Raw genomic sequence first — 19282 nt, forward strand, 5'->3', positions numbered from 1 at the left:
GGAGAACTCATCTGTTCTTCTTTTCACATAATTCATTGGGAAAGAATCAGCTATCTCATCCCTGCCTACTGCACCACAAATAACTATGGGAATTATGGAAAGGCATTGGAGGGTTATTGGCACTTGAACGGTTTAACCTGTAAAATTTGTTGGGTTACCATCCCTAGTGAAAATAGCCCCTTGATTCCATGCCCTCAGGTAGGCCAGGCTGAAAGCAGGAGTGCGGGTTTAGAGATATCACCCAGATAGGAACCCCAGCTAATTCTGCTGTGTCCTTTAAAGAGACCCCTTTAGAGATCGGAGATAGTGACTACTTGGAGAGTTTGCATACTCATAGCTGATGTCAAGGGACATGAGATCATCAGACGGATCAAATGCAAATTCCCCAGTACTTTTTGAAATGACAACATGATTGGTCAGATATTCAGCAGGTGCAAATTGGCACAGCTGAAGTCCAAGGAGTGATGTCAGCTAACACGAGCAGAAAGACTGGTCCTGTTTGTGTAAATACCAGATCATCTGCAGAAAATTGTCATGTACTCACTATGGTATTTATGTTGCAAATGCTGGATAGCTTCTATGCTAAATAAAGAATACTTAAATCATGCTTGTGCTGTGTAATATCTTTTGGAGTACTTTTTCAAAGTAGTGTGCAGGGGATTTAGCAAGATTCCTATTGACAAATTGGAATAACTTGTGAGGCTAAGTCCTGCTGGTCTCTGCTTTGAAATTATATTCCAAAGCACTTTTAAGTATTCTTCACCTTTGGATTTTACTCTGTTCTTTAATGTGTGAACATCAGAGCTTTCTACGGTTTTAAGCTTATGCTCTGCTTTGCTGAACTAAAAACAGAGAGTTCAAAACAATGGTGGTTATATACTTGCTGTTATGTTTTATGGTTGCTGTTATATTTTCCCATCAACACTGAAATGTTACTGTTGTGGTGTGGAGCATGTTTTTGTATCAGTTATTGTAGTGTGTGTTTGGGGGTTACTTGCTGTGTGCTGAGCTTGTGTTTGTCTGTTTGGTTTGTTTGTTTGTTTGTTTGTTTGTTTGAAGGAGTGTGTGCTGTGGCCGGCAGTTGGAAGCTGCAAGCTTCTAAAGGTTTGAAATCTAGAAGCCTCTGTTAATTGGCTGAGCCTCAATCAGGGGGCGGGGCTATCAGGAAGGCCAGGGCTTTATAAAGCAGTGAGTCAGTGACCAGGGAGCTTTGCGAACAGGAGCAGCAAGCAGGGAGTTTTGAGAGGGAGTTGGGAAGGGGCCAAGGTATACTTGCCATTCTTTATAGTTTAGTTTAAAGGTTTTAATCAAAACTTCCTGATTTAACTAGAAACCCTATCAATAACCTAAGTAGCTGTAGGAGAGAATGCAGGCAGTAGCCCAGCAGCAGAGTGGGGGCTATCCTGTTTATTGCACTTAGTGTAGCATTCCCTATGGGCAAGTGGCGTATGTGTGCATTCGGTGCAAGGAGCTCCTGGCCCTAAGAGACCACATAAGGGCTTTGTAGGCCAGGGTAGCTGAACTGGAGGAGCTGAGGGAGGCACAGAGGTACATAGATGAGGCTTTCCGGGACACTGTAGAATCGTCCCACCTCCAGTCAGATAGCTCCTGAGCTGTTAAGGAGGATGAAAGGCTCAGGGAAGGAGAGCAGTCAACAGGAGCAGAGGGAAACCTTCCCATAGTTGGGACCCTCCTTCCAGATGTTGGGGTATCCTCTCACACTGAGGTTACCTCTCTAGGGGAGGGAACTCCAGTCAGTAGGAAAAGGCAATTGTTAGTAATGGGAGATTCAATCATGAGAAATGTAGATAGCTGGGTTTGCGATGACCGTGAGAACTGTATGGTGACTTGCCTGCTTGGTGCGAAGTTTGTGGATCCCTCGAGGCATCTAGATAGACTTATGTGTAGTGCTGAGAAGGAGCCTGTGGTCGTGGTATGTGTAGCTACCAATGACATAGGGAAGGGTAGCAGAGACGTCCTGGAGACCAAATTTAGGCTGCTAGGAAAGAGACTGAAATCCAGGACCTCTATGGTGGTATTCTCAGAAATGTTTCCAGTTCCATGCACAGGACCAGGTAGGCAGGCAGAACTTCAGAGTCTCAATGTGTGGATGAGACGATGGTGTAGGGAGGAGGGGTTTAGCTTTATAAGGAACTGGAGAAACTTTTGGGACAGGGGGAGCTTATACAGGAAGGATGGGCTCCACCTAAACCAAATTGGATCCAGATTGCTGGCACTTAACATTAAAAAGGTCTCAGAGCAGTTTTTAAACTAATAGATGGGGAAAGCTGATTGGTACAGAGGAGCATGGGGATCGGACAGAGGTGTCTCTTAGAGGAGAGTCTATTGATAGAGAGTCTCTAAGTTTTAGTCAGGAGGAGAGGATGGAAGAGGATAAAGTATGGGCCAGATCAGATAAAAAACATTCACGTAAAAAAGAATCTGACACATCAGAAAAGGGCAGACAAATAAACAGTGAAAAGTTTTTAAAGTGCTTGAACACAAATGCCAGAAATCTAAAAAATAAGATGGATGACCTAGAGTGCCTCATGTTAAAGGAGGATACTGATATAATAGGCATCACAGAAACCTGGTGGAGTGAGGACAATCAATGGGACACAATCATTCCGGGGTACGAAATATATCGGAAGGACAGAATATGTCGTGCGGGACAGGGAGTGGCACTATTTGTGAAAGAAAATTTAGAATCAAATGAAATAAAAATCTTAAATGAATCAACATGTTCCATAGAATCGCTATGGATAGTAATTCCCTGCTCTAATAAGAATATAACAGTAGGGATCTATTATCGACCACCAAACCAGAACAGTAATAGTGACTATGAAATGCTAAGGGAGATTAGAGAAGCTATCAAAATAAAGAACTCAATAATAGTGGGGGATTTCAACTATCCCCATATTGACTGGGTACATATCACGTCAGGACAAGGTGCAGAGACAAAATTTCTTGATTCCTTAAACAACTGCTTCTTGGAGCAGCTGGTACAGGAACCCACAAGGGGAGAGGCAATTCTTGATTTAGTTCTGAGAGGCGTGCAGGATCTGGTCCAAGAGGTAACTATAACAGGACCGCTTGGAAATAGTGACCATAATATAATAACATTTAACACTCCTGTGGTGGGAAGAACACCTCAGCAGCCAAATTCTGAGGCATTTAATTTCAAAAAAGGGAACTATGCAAAAATGAGGAGGTTAGTTAAACAGAAATTAAAAGGTATAGTGACTAAAGTAAAATCCCTGCAAGCTGCATGGACACTTTTCAAAGACACCGTAATAGAGGCTCAACTTAAATGTATACCCCAAATTTAAAAACATAGTAGAAGAACTAAAAAAGAGCCACTGTGGCTTAACAACCATGTAAAAGAAGCAGTGAGAGATAAAAAGACATCTTTTAAAAAGTGGAAGTCAAATCCTAGTGAGGTAAATAGAAAGGAGCATAAACACTTCCAAATTAAGTGTAAAAATGCAATTAGAAAAGTCAAAAAGAAGTTTAAAAAAATGTTTTTTAAGTACATCAGAAGCAGGAAGCCTGCTAAACAACCAGTGGGGCCCCTGGATGATCGAGATACAAAAGGAGCACTTAAAGATGATAAGGTCATTGTGGAGAAACTAAATGAATTCTTTGCTTCAGTCTTCATGGCTGAGGATGTTAGCGAGATTCCCAAACCTGACCCTGTCCTTTGTAGGTGACAAATCTGAGGACTTGTCACAGATTGAAGTATCATTAGAGGAGGTTTTAGAATTAATTGATAAGCTTAACAGTAAGAAGTCACCGGGACGAGATGTCATTCACCTAAGAGTTCTGAAAGAACTCAAATGTGACATTGCAGAACTATGGTTTGTAACCTATCATTTAAATCAGCTTCTGTACCCAATGACTGGAAGATAGCTACTGTAAAGCCAATATTTAAAAAGGGCTCTAGAGGCGATGCCGGCAATTACAGATCGGTAAGTCTAACGTCACTACCAGGCAAATTAGTTGAAACAATAGTAAAGAATAAAATTGTCAGACACATAGAAGAACATAATTTGTTGGGCAAAAATCAACATGGTTTCTGTAGAGGGAAATCATGTCTTACTAATCTATTAGAGTTCTTTGAAGGGGTCAACAAACATGTGGACAGGGGGGATCCAGTGGATATAGTGTACTTAGATTTCCAGAAAGCCTTTGACAAGGTCTATCACCAAAAGCTCTTACGTAGATTAAGTTGTCATGGGATAAGAGGGAAGGTCCTTTCATGGACTGAGAAGTGGTTGAAAAACAGGAAGCAAAGGGTAGGAATAAATGGTAGATTTTCAGAATGAAGTGGTGTTCCCCAAGGGTCAGTCCTAGGACCAATCCTATTCAACTTATTCATAAATGATCTGGAGAAAGGGGTAAACAGTGATGTGGTAAAGTTTGCAGATGATGCTAAACTGTGCAAGGTAGTTAAGACCAGAGCAGACTGTGAAGAACTTCAAAAAGATCTCACCAAACTAAGTGACTGGACAACAAAATGGCAAATGAAATTTAATGTTGATAAATGTAAAGTAATGTACACTGGAAAAAATAACCCCAACTATACATATAATATGATGGGGCTAATTTAGCTACAACTAATCAAGAAAGAGATCTTGGAGTCATCATGAATAGTTCTCTGAAGATGTCCATGCAGTGTGTAGTGGCAGTCAAAAAAAGCAAACAGGATTTTAGGAATCATTAAAAAAAAGGGATAGAGAATAAGACGGAGAATATGTTATTGCCCTTATATAAATCCATGGTACACCCACATCTTTAATACTACATACAGATGTGGTCTCCTCATCTCAAAAAAGATATACTGGCATTAGAAAAGGTTCAGAGAAGGGCAACTAAAATGATTAGGGGTTTGGAATGGGTCCCATATGAGGTGAGATTAAAGAGACTGGGACTTTTCAGCTTGGAAAAGAGGAGGCTAAGGGGGGATATGATAGAGGTATGTAAAATCATGAGTGGTTTGGAGAAAGTGAATAAGGAAAAGTTATTTATTTGTTCCCATAATATAAGAACTAGGGGCCACCAAATGAAACTAATGGGTAGCAGGTTTAAAACAAATAAAAGGAAGTTCTTCATACAGCGCATAGTCAATCTGTGGAACTCCTTGCCTGAGGAGGCTGTGAAGGCTAGGACTATAACAGGGTTTAAAAGAGAACTAGGTAAATTCATAGAGGATAAGTCCATAAATTGCTATTAGTCAGTATGGGTAAGGAATGGTGTGTCTAGCCTCTGTTTGTCAGAGGATGGAGATGGATGGCAGGAGAGAGATCACTTGATCGTTACCTGTTTGATTCACTCCCTCTGGGACACCTGGCATTGGCCACTGTCAGCTGACAGGGTACTGAGCTGGATGGACCTTTTGTCTAACCCAGTATGGCCACTGGGTTCTTGTCCACTGTTTCAGAGACTAACCAGACAGGGTAACACAAAATACTCAAACCTACTGATGAATTTCTGGCTATGTTCTGTAGAATTACATTTAACATACTGCAATGTCTGGTTCTAGGTCTTATCCCACATAACCTGATGCTAATCAGATATATATTCTAGAGTGTATTCTAGCAAAAGGAAGAGAAGAAAATTATTTTAAATTGGAGGCTGTATGTTATGTGAGTTTGAGAGCTTAGGCAAAACTTTACAATACACTTGGGCCAAACTTTTCAAGAGTGACTTAAGATTATGGGGGGGGGGGGAGTCTTTCTCTTGAGTGCCCAAGTTGAAATACTTTCAAAGGACCTGATTTTCAGAGGATGGGTGGCCAAGTTTGGACACTCCAAAAATTAAGGCCCCCAAAATCATGAGTCACTTGAAAATGTTGATCAGTTAGCATTTGCTCATTCAAACTTGCACATGGTCTTTGCCTTTCATTTACCTGGTAGGGTATCACTACATCATCAATAAATTAAACCAAAAAAGATATCTATTCCCTCTTACAGTATGTATCTATACTAATATCAGTGTAGTACTTTAAAATTGTAATCATGCCATTTAAACATGAATGCATGTCTGGAACACAGACCTGAGACTTCCTGTAAGCTTCCAATGGTATAAAGAAGAGAAACTTGACTACATTTCATCGAATTACATCAGATTAATGCTGGCATGGACTTGGAATGTGGGATCCTCTCTTGAATTTAGCCTTTGCACATTTGTAAATGAGGGAAGCAGCATGGAATGGGAGATGACTCATTAAGCATCTGATACCCCCCTCATGACAATATGTTGCTAACTTACGGACGCTATTGCTGTTTGGCCACTAACCACCAGCACTGAACATAATGTATTTAAAAATTATTTATATTTTCCAGAGACCAATAAGCATAGCACAAATAACATTTTGAAATTGTAAAATGGAGGCATACAATGAATATGTTCTTGTTGGTTTTTCTTTGTTACCAATAATGGATAAAAATTTACAAATGAAGAAAGCAGAGTGCTGGCTCTCCACATTCATGGATAATGCTATCTCCTTGTCACTCTGCATATGTAAGTATGTACATAGATGTTGTCTAGCATCTTTGGATAGCAACATTATATAGCAAAGCTTTGAGATGAGACTATCATTCCAAAACCCTGTTTTCAATGGCTTATACTGCTTTCAAAAGATTATATCATTTTTAGATGAAAATTGTCATGCTTGATGTGTAGCCCCAGGAGAAACTTTTTTTTTGGAATGCTTAATAAAATTCCATTTGTCCATTTCTGAGTTACCTGATTTGTGAAACTTTTCAGAATGTTTTTTGCACTTAAATAACTTACATCCATCTTTTCTTATAAACTTCAGATCTGTCAGTATATGCAGCCTTGAAAGATTATTTAGCTAATCTAAATCTATCATTATAAGCATAAGTCCTTGACTCACTGCAAGAAATTTGGTTTTGAAATAAAGTTAGGAGCGTCTAAAAATACTGCACTTTCTCAATGCTTTATAGGTTACATCTTTGCTTGTGAAACTATCCAAAAACCTGCAGTTTGCCCTGCCTGCCAGGCTACCTCTCTGACATCTTCTCATGGATATCCAGGCTTCATGTTCAATTCACTATGGCCTCAGATGAATTTGTAATCTTTAATGAGGGAGCTTTTTCTGCCTCCTTCTATCATAATACAACTTTTGTTCCAGTCAGATGGCATCCCCTTCACCTCAGCCCTATCTCTGGAGTTCTACAGGTCAGGCCATGTCTGAATTTTGCCACTTCTTTCTGTATGATATTTCAAAGGTCCTGCCCTTTCTGTCTTGCTGAGGCCCTTTTCAGATCTTTAACTGCTTCATTTTTGTCCCCTCACATGTGTTCCAAAATTTGCTGCCAGCATTGTTTCCCTGGCTTGTCAGACTAACCACATCACCCCCTCTTTTGTATCTCTCTGCTTACTTCCTCTTTCTCCACCATGTCAAACATAAACTTTCCCCCTATATTTTAAAGCCATTCCTGACTTAGTCCTGCCCTACCTGTTGGATCTACTAGTTTATCACAACACTGGCCTCACTTGCTTGTTCTCTTTTCCTACATGCAACTGTGTTTTCTCCAGGGCCAACCACAGCTCATAGAAAAATTTCCCAGTCATAATGAATAAAGCCATCCTTTTGCTATCTTTCAGAGATGCTTGTTCTGTGATGCCCACAAAGCGTTATTTTCTGACAGTGTCTAGGCCATCAGCGATTTGTGTATGACTGATGATTTGTTGATCTCTTGTTTCAAATCCACCTCAGCAAGAGGGAAACCACATTTCTCACCCACCACACAGGATCATTCCATTTACAAAAATGAAAAATCCCAATTGCTCTGTAGGGAATGTTCAGCAAAAAGTGGATGCTCAATTTAACTGCAGGTCACAGGACAGGGGATAGGACTGGCAATGATATTTATTACTGACAATGCCGTCCAAATCAGCTGAATTTCTTTTAGAGCATCAATGTGGAGGCAGAAGTCTCTACTCCATTATCACTCTGCCAGGCACCATCCCTCTGTGCCCTTGCTTCTCACTCCTTATCATTTACAGCGGACATTTCTAGAGATCTGAAACACCTTAATTTCTATTCCCCTTTAAATGTATGACAATTTTATCTTCTGCTCTATTTAACTTTTTTTATGATTCCCCACTCCCTTTCCTTCCTGGAGTTCTGCTCAACTGACATACTTTTGCTTACTTTTTCAAAAGGCTTTTTATCATTAATTTGCTCTAGTCAGTGAAAGAACACAAAGTGAGGTGGCTGACAAGAAAATTAGGCAAAGACTGTTCAGTTTCTTAGAAATAGAGGCTGTATAGAGTGCAGTTGGGGAAGAAAGAGGGTGGTGTTTTTTTTGGCTTAAGAACACATTTATGATTTTAAAAATAATTTCCATTCTGAATCAGGATGAAATCAAAATCTCAAATTTTCATGGACCCACAAGCTGGAAAAAAAATCTTGGCTCAATCAAAATGATTTATTTTATATTTTAACCATTTCTTTATTTTACTATAATTGGCTAAAATTTCAAACAAAAAGACTTTTTGAATCAGAAAAATCAAGATATTTGTTGTATATTTGAAATGTTAAAATGTTTTTGAATCAAGAAATTTGTCAAAATTGACCCTTTTCCCATGAACAGTCTGGGTTTTGATTAATTAAATTTGTTGATGGGAAAATGTCAAGATAATTGCTGCCCAGCTCTAGTTCCAAGAGTCTGTAGAGAAGCTAATAGCGCCTTAACCTGCTAGAAAAGGATTAGGGAAGAACCACAAAGACGTGGATCATAGAATTAGTGGTATTGGGAGACATAAAAAGTAGAATCACGAGGCATTTAAACAAATATAAACTCTTTGAAATGAGCCAGTGTGAGTCCATATAGAGTAAATTTTGTTTGAGAAATCTGATTAAGACCTAGTACAAGTTTGTTAAGATAAATGCAGAGAGCAAATAGGGGTGAATGTAATCCAGTTGGATTTCCAACAGTCATTTTACATGGTTTCAAATTCTGCCACATCATTTATCTATTTATAAAGTTCATCTTAACAGTTGTCCTGGCAGATAAAAAACAAAACAAAACCAGCAGCAGCAGCAACAATAGCCAAACAAGCAAACAAACAAACAAAACATCACACCCAAAACCCAAGCCAAACCAAACCTAGTTTGGTGACTGGGATCATATTACAATAGTAAAAGGTTTGGACAGTCAGGGGAAAAGGTATGAAGTCAGTAGAGATCAATGCTGATATTCTTCATTCAGTACCTAAGTGACTTAGAGGAAGACTTCAGTAGAGTAGTACCAACTTCCATCTGCCACATATGCATAGTAAAATCTTGCACCAATTCTGGCTCCAATGGAGAAGCCAACCTGCAAATGTTCCATGATGGGAACTATAGCATTGAGGCATTCAAGACTAGGACCTACCAGCCAGGGAAGGGTAGTATTACACATCTGGGTCTACTCCCTAGTCTGGAATTGAAAAATGCACAAGCATACCAACAAAAATGATGTATGTTCTTTGCAGGGGTAATCTGCAGATGGCCTGATCAGTGCGAATGTTGGGTAAACTGTAAATTAATGGTTTAGCAGTTTTAATGTGCACTTATTTAAAAACAGTTATGCAGATGGCCACAAATTAGCCCAAGGTATCTAAGTTTACAGACCCCATCTAACTGAGTGAATCATTAAATGATGTCATGGTAACATGTCAAATCTGGAAAGACAAAATTAGGTTAAGAGCATGAGTAGATACATTGTTCGTTAGTTTTAAATTAGACAAGTGTCAGGTTATGTGGGATAAGACCTAGAACCAGACATTGCAGTATGTTAAATGGCATTCTACAGAACATAGCCAAGCAGAAGAAGAGCAAAAATGCTAGGCAGAATCCTGAAACTATCAGCTCGTTGTAAGGCCAAGGTTGAACAAAGAGAAAACAAACAGTACTGGGCAGAGCCGGGTACGGCGCGGGGAACAGGGCTGGCCAGTGAGTGTGAGGTAGAGGCGCTTGGGTCTGGTTGCTTGTGACTCCTGCGGGGCAGGTTCACAATGTCTGACAGAAAGGCTGTGATCAAGAATGCAGACTTGTCCGAGGACATGCAGCAGGATGCTGTAGACTGTGCTACACAGGCAATGGAGAAGTACAACATAGAGAAAGACATTGTGGCATATATAAAGAAGGAATTTGACAAGAAATACAACCCCACTTGGCACTGCATTGTGGGCAGAAATTTTGGCAGCTATGTAACACACGAGACAAAGCACTTCATCTTTTCCCTTTATTCAGTTCTGGTGAGGCCACATCTGGAATATTGTGTCCAGTTTTGGGCCCCCCACTACAATAACAATGTGGACACATTGGAGAGGGTCCAGCAGAGGACAACCAAAATGATTAGGGGGCTGGAGCATATGACCTATGAGGAGAGGCTGAGGGAGTTGGATCTGTTTAGTCTGCAGAAGTGAAGAGTGAGGGAGGATTTGATAGCAGCCTTCAACTTCCTGAAGGGAGCTTCCAAAGAGGAGGGAGAGAGGCTGTTCTCAGTGGTGACAGATGGCAGAATGAGGAGCAATGGTCTCAAGTTGTGGTGGGAGAGGTCCAGGTTGGATATTGGGAAAAACTATTTCCCTAGGAGTGTGGTGAAGCACTGGAATGGGTTACCTAGGGAAATAGTGGAGTCTCCATCCCTAGAGGTGTTTATGTCTTGGCTTGACAAAGCCCTGGCTGGGTTGATTTAGTTGGAATTGGTCCTGCCTAGAGCAGGGGGCTGGACTTGATGACCTTCTGAGGTCTTTTCCAGTTCTATGATTCTATGAAAAAACACTGGGATGCATAGGTAGAAAAGGACAGGATACAAGTTGGGAAGGTTGTATGTGGCATTGCTCCCTCTTGCAGATCCCTGCACAACTTCTCTACCTTCTGCTATACTTTGTTCTGCTTTTTCACTCTCTTGGGCTACTAAAATTGCTTGCTTGACCTCTACTACCTTTGTTTCCTTTTCCCCGATTCATATTTGACATCTCTCTTTCTGTATGTCTCTCTGTGCTCTTTTGTAAGGATCCTATGCCTGGAAAAATTTCTCTTTCTGGATCTGCTTTGCTTATACTCTCCCCGTTTAAGACCTTTCCCAAAACCCACTTCTTCAGTGAAGCCTATAATGGCTAGTCTAGGTTTTCACTTCTTTTGGATGGTTTGCAAGAAATTATTAGGAAAAGAACCATAAAGCCACTTGAGTTGAACTAAAATAATAATAAAAACAGAGACAATATGTAGTCTGTCTACATCACTGGGGTTCTGATCACTGAGTGGAGCTACTATCTGTTACCATAATATTACAAATAAAAAAAGAAATGGTAGGAAAAAACGTATCTTGCCTTGAACTCTTCAAAAGATCAGCTACATTCGTACAATCTGTGAAATTCCAGGAAAAAGGCAAAATTATACTTTTTCCTAAAAGTTCACTGTGCTCCTTTCACACCAACTCTTTGACTGGCAGTGTATCTAAACTCCAGGTTTTTGCCTTCAGGTAGGTATCCATCTGCTCTATCATCAGATTTTGTATATCATCATCCTATTTTATTTCTCTGAGTTCCCCAGTTTTACCTTTCCGGTTGTTTTGATCTGCCCTTCTGGAAGCCCTCTCAACAAAAGTACTTCCATGACATGTGCATTGTGTTTCCCATATTTATTCAGAACAGAATATTCATTCATTCCTTGCATTGGACAAGCAATTTAGGGTTCCTTCTCCCCGCATCCTTTGCCCTTTTAATAAAACAAATTAACAAGTCCAATCAAGATCCAGGTCTCAGTTCTTATCTTCAAGGTGTTCCATGGCCTGGATCCAGGGTATCTAAAAGACCCAGGCTACATCTAGACTGGCATGATTTTCCGCAAATGCTTTCCGCAAAAGTTTTCCGTTAAAAGCATTTGCGGAAAAGAGCATCTAGATCAGTACGGATGTTTTTCCACAAAAGCACTTTTTGCAGAAAAGCGTCTGTGCCAATCTAGACACTCTTTTCCGCAAAAAAGCCCCGATCGTCATTTTCACAATCGGGGCTTTTTTGCACAAAACAAACCTGAACTGTCTACACTGGCCCTTTTGCGCAAAAGCTTTGCACAAAAGGACTTTTGCCTGAACGAGAGCAGCATAGTATTTCCGCAAGAAGCACTGATTTCAGACAGTAGGAAGTCAGTGTTCTTGCGGAAATTCAAGCGGCCAGAGTAGACAGTTGGCAAGTTTTTCCGCAAAAGCATCTGCTTTTACGGAAAAACTTGCAAATCTAGACATAGCCCCAGGGTATATAAAACTATGGGATGAACACTGGTTGACAACTCTGCAACTCCTCCCAATGGAACTTTCTGCTATATGTCTAAAACTCATGGAGTAGGAGTCAGAGATTTCTTAGGGATCAGTCTGAGGTTGTGAATCTGACTCCCACAGGAACTAAGGACCATCACAAACCTTGCTACTTCTGCTCCAAGAGCAAGGTGTGCCTTCTGCAAATCCATCTTTTTTTCAGTTCTTTGCAGCCTGGACAGAAACACTGCCCGATACCAAGTAATTTCCATTCACAGTGATTTTTACCTCTTAGCAGGCAGGGCAGAAACACAGTCCTACTACAATTGATTTCAGCACTGATTGAGCATTTAATATAAGAAAGAGGCTCCTAATGACACCTAAATAGCCCTTTCTTTGAAAAGTGAGGGGAACTGGTTAATCCACATCAGGTGGAACCCTTGCAGAGGATTTGCAACCTACTTGCTGGGACTCCTGTCACAACCCCTCCTACTTCCACAGAGCTCTGGCAGTTGAACCTCTGGCTTAATAAGGGCCTTTCTGCTGAGGGGACCCTCCACATTTGGGATAGGTTAAGCACAGTCTTGCTTCCCTGTATTTCTGCAATAATTATAACATGGGTAACCGCATTTTATTTCCCCTGCATTGAGTACTAAAGTGATTTGTCCCCCAACACCAGCAAACGTTGATTACTTTGAGCAAAACACCACTTTACCTATTGGATAGCTAAGAAGAGCAGGAACAAACTGTATTTATATAAATACACTGAAAGTCTCTTCCCCTCCCCGCTAGCTGTTAGGGGTTAATTCACTCAGATGCTGCTTACAGCTGGAAAGCCTGACTCAAAGCCCACTGATGCCACTGGGCTTTGCTTCAGGCCCTAAGCATATGTCTACACTGGATGTGTGAGCAAGCCTCCCAGATCAGCTCCACAGGCCGGGGCTGGTGGGCACAAGCTAGCATGCTACAAAAAAGAAGTGTGAAGAAGTTGTGGCTGACACTGGAACTTAGGATCTCAAGCCTGGGGCAGAGGGCTTGAGAGCACAAGCTGCTGTCCGAGCTGCATTGTCAAGGCAATGTCTACACATCTATTTTTAGCATGTTACTGCAAGCATCAGTAACACAAGTCTGTGGACCTGGGCTGGAAAGCTTGCTCCCAGGTGCAGCAAAGACAGACCTTAAATGACCAACTAAATTCCAATGACGTTACATTGCTGTTAGGATTCTAAGCCCTGCAACTAGCATTAACCTTAGTCTGTGACTTCCAGTGGTATTATTATTTGCTAGATTAAAGCAGTCAAAATACAAGTTACCATGGAAATTAACCTTTTTTTTTAAACCCATGATCACACCAGCTGCTACATCGCAAAAGCCAGGGCTGTAGCCATCCGTTTTCACATACTCCCCCATTGTGCTGCATGGAAGTGTTACAGATCTCTAGACTATGGTTCATCACCATAGGTACACACACATTCTGCTGATCTGATGGTCACCTGTCAAAAATCTGTAGGCTTGGGGGTTAAATCTTGAAATAGGGTGAGAATCATAGGGCGTCATTCCCCTCGCACCACTGAAATCTTTGGATTTCATAGAGCCAGTTCTTTGTACTTAGTAGCATTTATCCCTCAATGATGATGATGATACTTGCTCACCTCTGTAACACATTGAGCTAGTGCTACACCAGAGATAGGTATGAATGTATCATTATTGCAGTGTTTTGTACTTTTGAGCAAGAGAACAGATACTAAAAGAGTAAGAAGCAACAGTGTAACCATCTCTAAATTTCTTGTTTAAACACTGAGGATTTGAAGGACACCAGCAAACTAGCATTTCAACTTTCACAAGCAAGCCCCCCAGGTCTCCTCCCCTCCCCCAGTGATGACTTTATACAAGAATCTGAACCCAATTTCATACTTCTAGGCACAGAGCTCTCCACCCACCACACCATTTCTGCAGCTCTGTCTCACACGCATCAGTCAGTTTTAATGTTTGAGTGGAAGGATGCAGTTTAACTTAGATCCCTAGAAGTAAATGGTTATATGATTTAAGGGCACTTATGCAAAGGTAGGAAGCTCTGCCCGGGCAGTCAAATTTATGTCCCTAATGGATGCTTCCTGTTTTATTTTAATTACCCATCTCTGAAAGTATTGCTTTTGTACAACTTCCCTATTGTTTCAGAGTTAATTCCCTTTTCATGATCATGTGCAGAATTATTGGAATGAGATGTATATAAGACCTGTTAGGTCATATAGTCCATCCCCCTACTGGTGCAGGATTGCTCCCCATGGTACATTTCCTATCACCTTATACAGCCTCATTCTAAATGCCTCAAATGGTGAGAGTTCCACCACATCCCATGAGAGGAGAGTTTTCCAGACTAATAGCACACACTGTCAAGAAGGTTTTCCTGATAATCAGTCTGAGCTTTCCATTTCTTTATTACTCTTCATTGCTCACCTTATGACACACTAATTTTTCTCCCTCCTTAACAGATCCAGATATGTGAAAGAATAAAGGAATGAAGGGGGTTACAAGTGGTTTGCATAAAATGATGAATCATAGTAAAACCATACAATATTATTTTTCAAAAGCCAAACTTCTGCATTATTAAATTCAAGTAGCACTGAGGATTCCCCCTGTTTTCAACAGAGACAACAACAAGGGATTCCTCTTTTCTGGGGTAAACTCATTCCTCTTCAGAATTTTAAAAATAAATGTCAGGATTATTTAGCTCTAAAATAATTTTTAAATATACCAACATCACTTTACTGTGTGCAAGACATGCTGCATGGCATGGAAAGTGATTCTTGAGCCTTCCATAGCTATTCCATATTGGTCCTTATGGTGTGGTAATGTAATCTGTGCTTTTGATGTTCTTACAATCTTCATTTCATAATTCACAATTCTTAGTAAGTAGAATACTGGGGATGGGTTAAAGTGTCTAATGTAATCAAAATGTCTCAACAAAAAGTAATTGCAAAGCAAAAGAAAAATGGTCATTGAAAATCAATAAGCAAATTGTTTATTCCCAACCATTTCTTTTAAAAAAGGGAATAATGTGGCACACTAGGTCAGTGTATTCAGTGAGGCTACGTCTAGACTGGCATGATTTTCTGGAAATGCTTTTAATGGAAAAGTTTTCCGTTAAAAGCATTTTAAGGAAAAGAGCGTCTAGATTGGCACGGATGCTTTTCCACAAAAGCACTTTTTGCGGAAAAGCGTCCATGGCCAATCTAGATGCGCTTTTGCGCAAAAAAGCCCCGATCACCATTTTCGCGATTGGGGCTTTTTTGCGCAAAACAAATCTCAGCTGTCTACACTGGCCTTTTGCGCAAATGGGAGCAGCATAGTATTTTCGCAAGAAACACTGATTTCTTACAGTAGGAAGTCAGAGCTTTTGCAGAAATTCAAGCGGCCAGTGTAGACAGCTGGCAAGTTTTTCTGGAAAAGCGTATGATTTTCTGGAAAAACTGGCCAGTCTAGACATAGCCCCTAGGTATATGATCGGAAAAGGAATATTACACTGGTGAAAGGTCCCGAGGGGAGGAGGGAGGGGGAGGGGGATGTGCTGTTGCTGAAGATTTTTTGTTGCTGTTGTTTTAAACAGTTTTTAGAAATTTTCATTTTAAAATTCATAGCTAATTTCATTCTTCAATGGTAATGGATCATCACCTATACCAAGTCCAGATTAGGGATGCAAAAGGTTAACAGATAAATGTTTACCCAGTCTGGTTAACCATAGGGGCTGGAACAGCTCCCCGCCCACCCTTGGCAGGGGCAGCGCCAGCGCCAGCCCCACAGGTTCCACCACAGGCAGGGGCTGCTCCAGTCAGCCAGGCACAGCAACCCCTGTCCGTGGTGGACCCGGCCATGCCCCCCCCCCGCCACAAGTTACACATGGGGACCCAGCTGCAGAGTCTGCAGTGATGCCTCCTTGGAAGTGGGGCCAGCAACCACTTCTCTGGCCCCACTCCTGGGGAAGTGGCGTCACTGCGGTAGCGAATCCTCCTCCCCAGGAAGGAAGCCAGCAGCTCTACTCCCAGAGAGGAGGCTTCCCTGCAGCAGAAAGCCACACTGCTCCTGAGAGGCTTCGCTGCAGGTTCTGCAGTACAAAGCTTAGGGACACTTATTATGAGCACTAAAGTTTGCAAGCTATTTTGTTAACTGTAACAAAATTTCACTACTAAGCATAATTAAAGGCCATTCTCTATAAATTCTAGGCAATAATAGAGCAATAGTGACTATCGGCAAGTTTCTTAATAAAAAAGAAAGCTTTCTTCAAAGTGCAGCTGTTTATGATTTATTATTGATCCGAAAAACCGCATCTCTTTCCAAGTATTCCATTTACAAAGCAATGTTTTTAAGAGCTAGCTACGGTAAAGTATTTGAATTCCAACTTGACAAAACATTCATTTTCCTGAAAGTCATTAGAGTTTTCATTCATCATGGTTTCAGATGCCAAGCTGCCAGTTCATACTGTTCAGTCTCCTCTACATTTGTTGCTTTCTTTCTAGCTTGCTTGCTTTCACCCCAATGTTTCTCTAACCAGAAAGCATATGAGAGAAAATGGAGGGGTGGGAGTTGAACCATCTTGAAAATGCAGACGTGTGTAATCCCAAACTCACTGAACAACTGGTCTGTGGAGAAGAGTGGTACAGGCTGAGGTAAAGGAAGGAGGCATGGAGTCCTCCTGAACTGTGACCCAGAGGGTTATCTTATCTTTCAGTAACAGAAGAGATTAAGAAGCTTGCAACTATTCAGCATTCATATGGCACTAATAGGGTTGCCAGATGGTTTAAAAAAATACCGGACTCACTTGACATTATATAACAATCTACATTAGATCTTATTTAGAAAATACTGGACATTTATATTTTCTCATTAATATTTTCTCAATTTGTTTCCCGAACAGAAAGCTCAAATACTGGACTCTCAGGTTCAAAACCAGGCATCTGGCAATCCTATGTGGCAGTAGAATATTTAACACTGGGTGGAAGAGGTCAAGTGAATGTAGAGTTAGAAAGTGGCTAACACATCAGCCTTTTGCCTTTCAATCTGACCTCTGACTTGGACTTTGGCTCGCCCTGACTTCATTTCATAGTATTTTTCTTACATTTCTAATCTCTCCCAGGAATAATCTAAACAGCTCTCTCTCCCAAGGAGAACCTGCTACTCATTGATATACCGTGCCTTGTATATGCAAGAGGTAATAGGGGTGAATGGAGAAGAAAGGAGAAAAACAGACTCATAATTGCATACATTAATCTTATTTCAGACTTACTGAATGAAAATTGCAAAGAACTGGGCTGCACTCAGACTTACTGTAAATACAATTTTCCTAGAGGATATCAGAAAGATCTATAACAATAGACACACTTTTCTGTACCTAAATATACATCTCTGTACAATGGAATCTAGGGTTTTCTTTTTTATTCCCTTCTGCTGTGAAACCCCATCCTATATACACACACTGGCATTCATTTAAATGCCAGTCACTTAATCATGGAGACTGATGCAATCCTGACCACAAAAAGGAGAGAGAAGAAAACAAGAAAGTAAAACCAAGATTTGAAAGTCAGACTGGTATAAAATCTCCAACAATTCATCACATTTTGAGTTTCTTATCCCCCTCACTCCAGATTCAGAGGCAACAGGCTGTGCCTGCAAGCTGCATAAGAGGCTTCTGAAGGCAGCTCTGTTTAGTAAACTCAAAGATCCAAGAGAAACATTTGTCAAAAAGAATGCTAGAAAATCTAGGTTTCAACGTGATTCAAACTCATCTTTTTACTACAAAGTGGCTTTTCAATTAGGTTGCTAGAAATCAAATGCAAGGTAATGATGACAAGCATGAATGGCTCCATGAGATTTTCCCTTAGCATTTGCTTCAGCTCCTTGAGGAAACCTTAGATGAATTTGATACCAAACACTTAGATTCCTTCCCTGCAACCCATAAGAGCTTTTAGAACCTTTGTGTACTTTGTCATTCCCTCTAGTTTATTGTTAACATACTATTAATATTCTAGAACTTTTGTTTTCAAGAGTTAAGTAGTTTACTCTTTAACAAAATACAATAAAATAACTAATACAAGCCTGGGCCTGTTTCTAATCTTTCGGCAATTAAATGGTGAAAGAGAAGGGAGGGGGGTCATTTTGACAGTCACTGTACACCGGAAACATCAAGTAATGACCTTTACTACTAATGACCATGGGTCCTCTGGCAATGAGCCTAGACAACACTGATTAAGAAAGAAGTCTGCTGGTTTTTACAGCCCTATGCAATAAAAGTAGTCTTTGTGTTATTAGAGAAGGGGTATGACACAAAGAAACGTAAATACAACGAGCAGTCCTGTGGCATCTTAGAGACTAACACATTTATTAAGTCATGAGCTTTCATGGGTAACAGGTAACATTTGCTGTTTTACATACTCAGGATTCTGTAATTTCCACTCCAACTCATCTGATGAAGTAGGTTTTACCTACAACAGCTCATGATACCATCTACATTTTTTGTTAGTCTTTAAGGCTACATATAGACTAGATTCTTCTTTCGACAGAGGAATATAAATGAAGGACTTCGAAATTGCAAATGAAGTGCTGATTTACAAATTTCATGCTTCATTTCCATAATAGATTCTGATCGCTTTTTTGAAAAAGGATATTTTGGAAAAAACCTGTGGGCTAGACGTGGTTCTTTCAAAAAAACCCCACCCTTTTAAAAAAGAACCCTAATGCCTAAAAAAATGAGGTTTACAGGTTCTTTCGAAAAAGGGTGGGGATTTTTTTGAAAGAACTGCATCTAGACCAGTGTTTCTCAACCTTTTTTGCTCCAGACCCCCTTCTGAGCCTCATTCATCATATGCCTGGCAGTTAAGTTTGGGTGGCCCCCTCCGAAACATACCATGATCCCCTAATGTTTTTTTTTCCCACGTGGCCCCCTAGAAGTAAGGCATGGCCACCTGGGGAGCCATATGGCCCACGTTGACAACCACTGGTCTAGACTGCATTTT

The 19282-nt window shown here is 40.6% G+C and overlaps 1 pseudogene; it reads left to right on the forward strand.

The window, feature by feature from the left end:
* The first annotated feature begins 9996 nt into the window (after window positions 1-9996).
* On the forward strand, window positions 9997-14797 carry LOC149524570 (dynein light chain 2, cytoplasmic pseudogene; annotated as a pseudogene).
* The last annotated feature ends 4485 nt before the right edge of the window (window positions 14798-19282 follow it).

Source organism: Pelodiscus sinensis, chromosome 4 (assembly GCF_052426305.1).
Source record: "Pelodiscus sinensis isolate ZL-2025 chromosome 4, ASM5242630v1, whole genome shotgun sequence".
Lineage (NCBI taxonomy): Eukaryota > Metazoa > Chordata > Testudines > Trionychidae > Pelodiscus > Pelodiscus sinensis.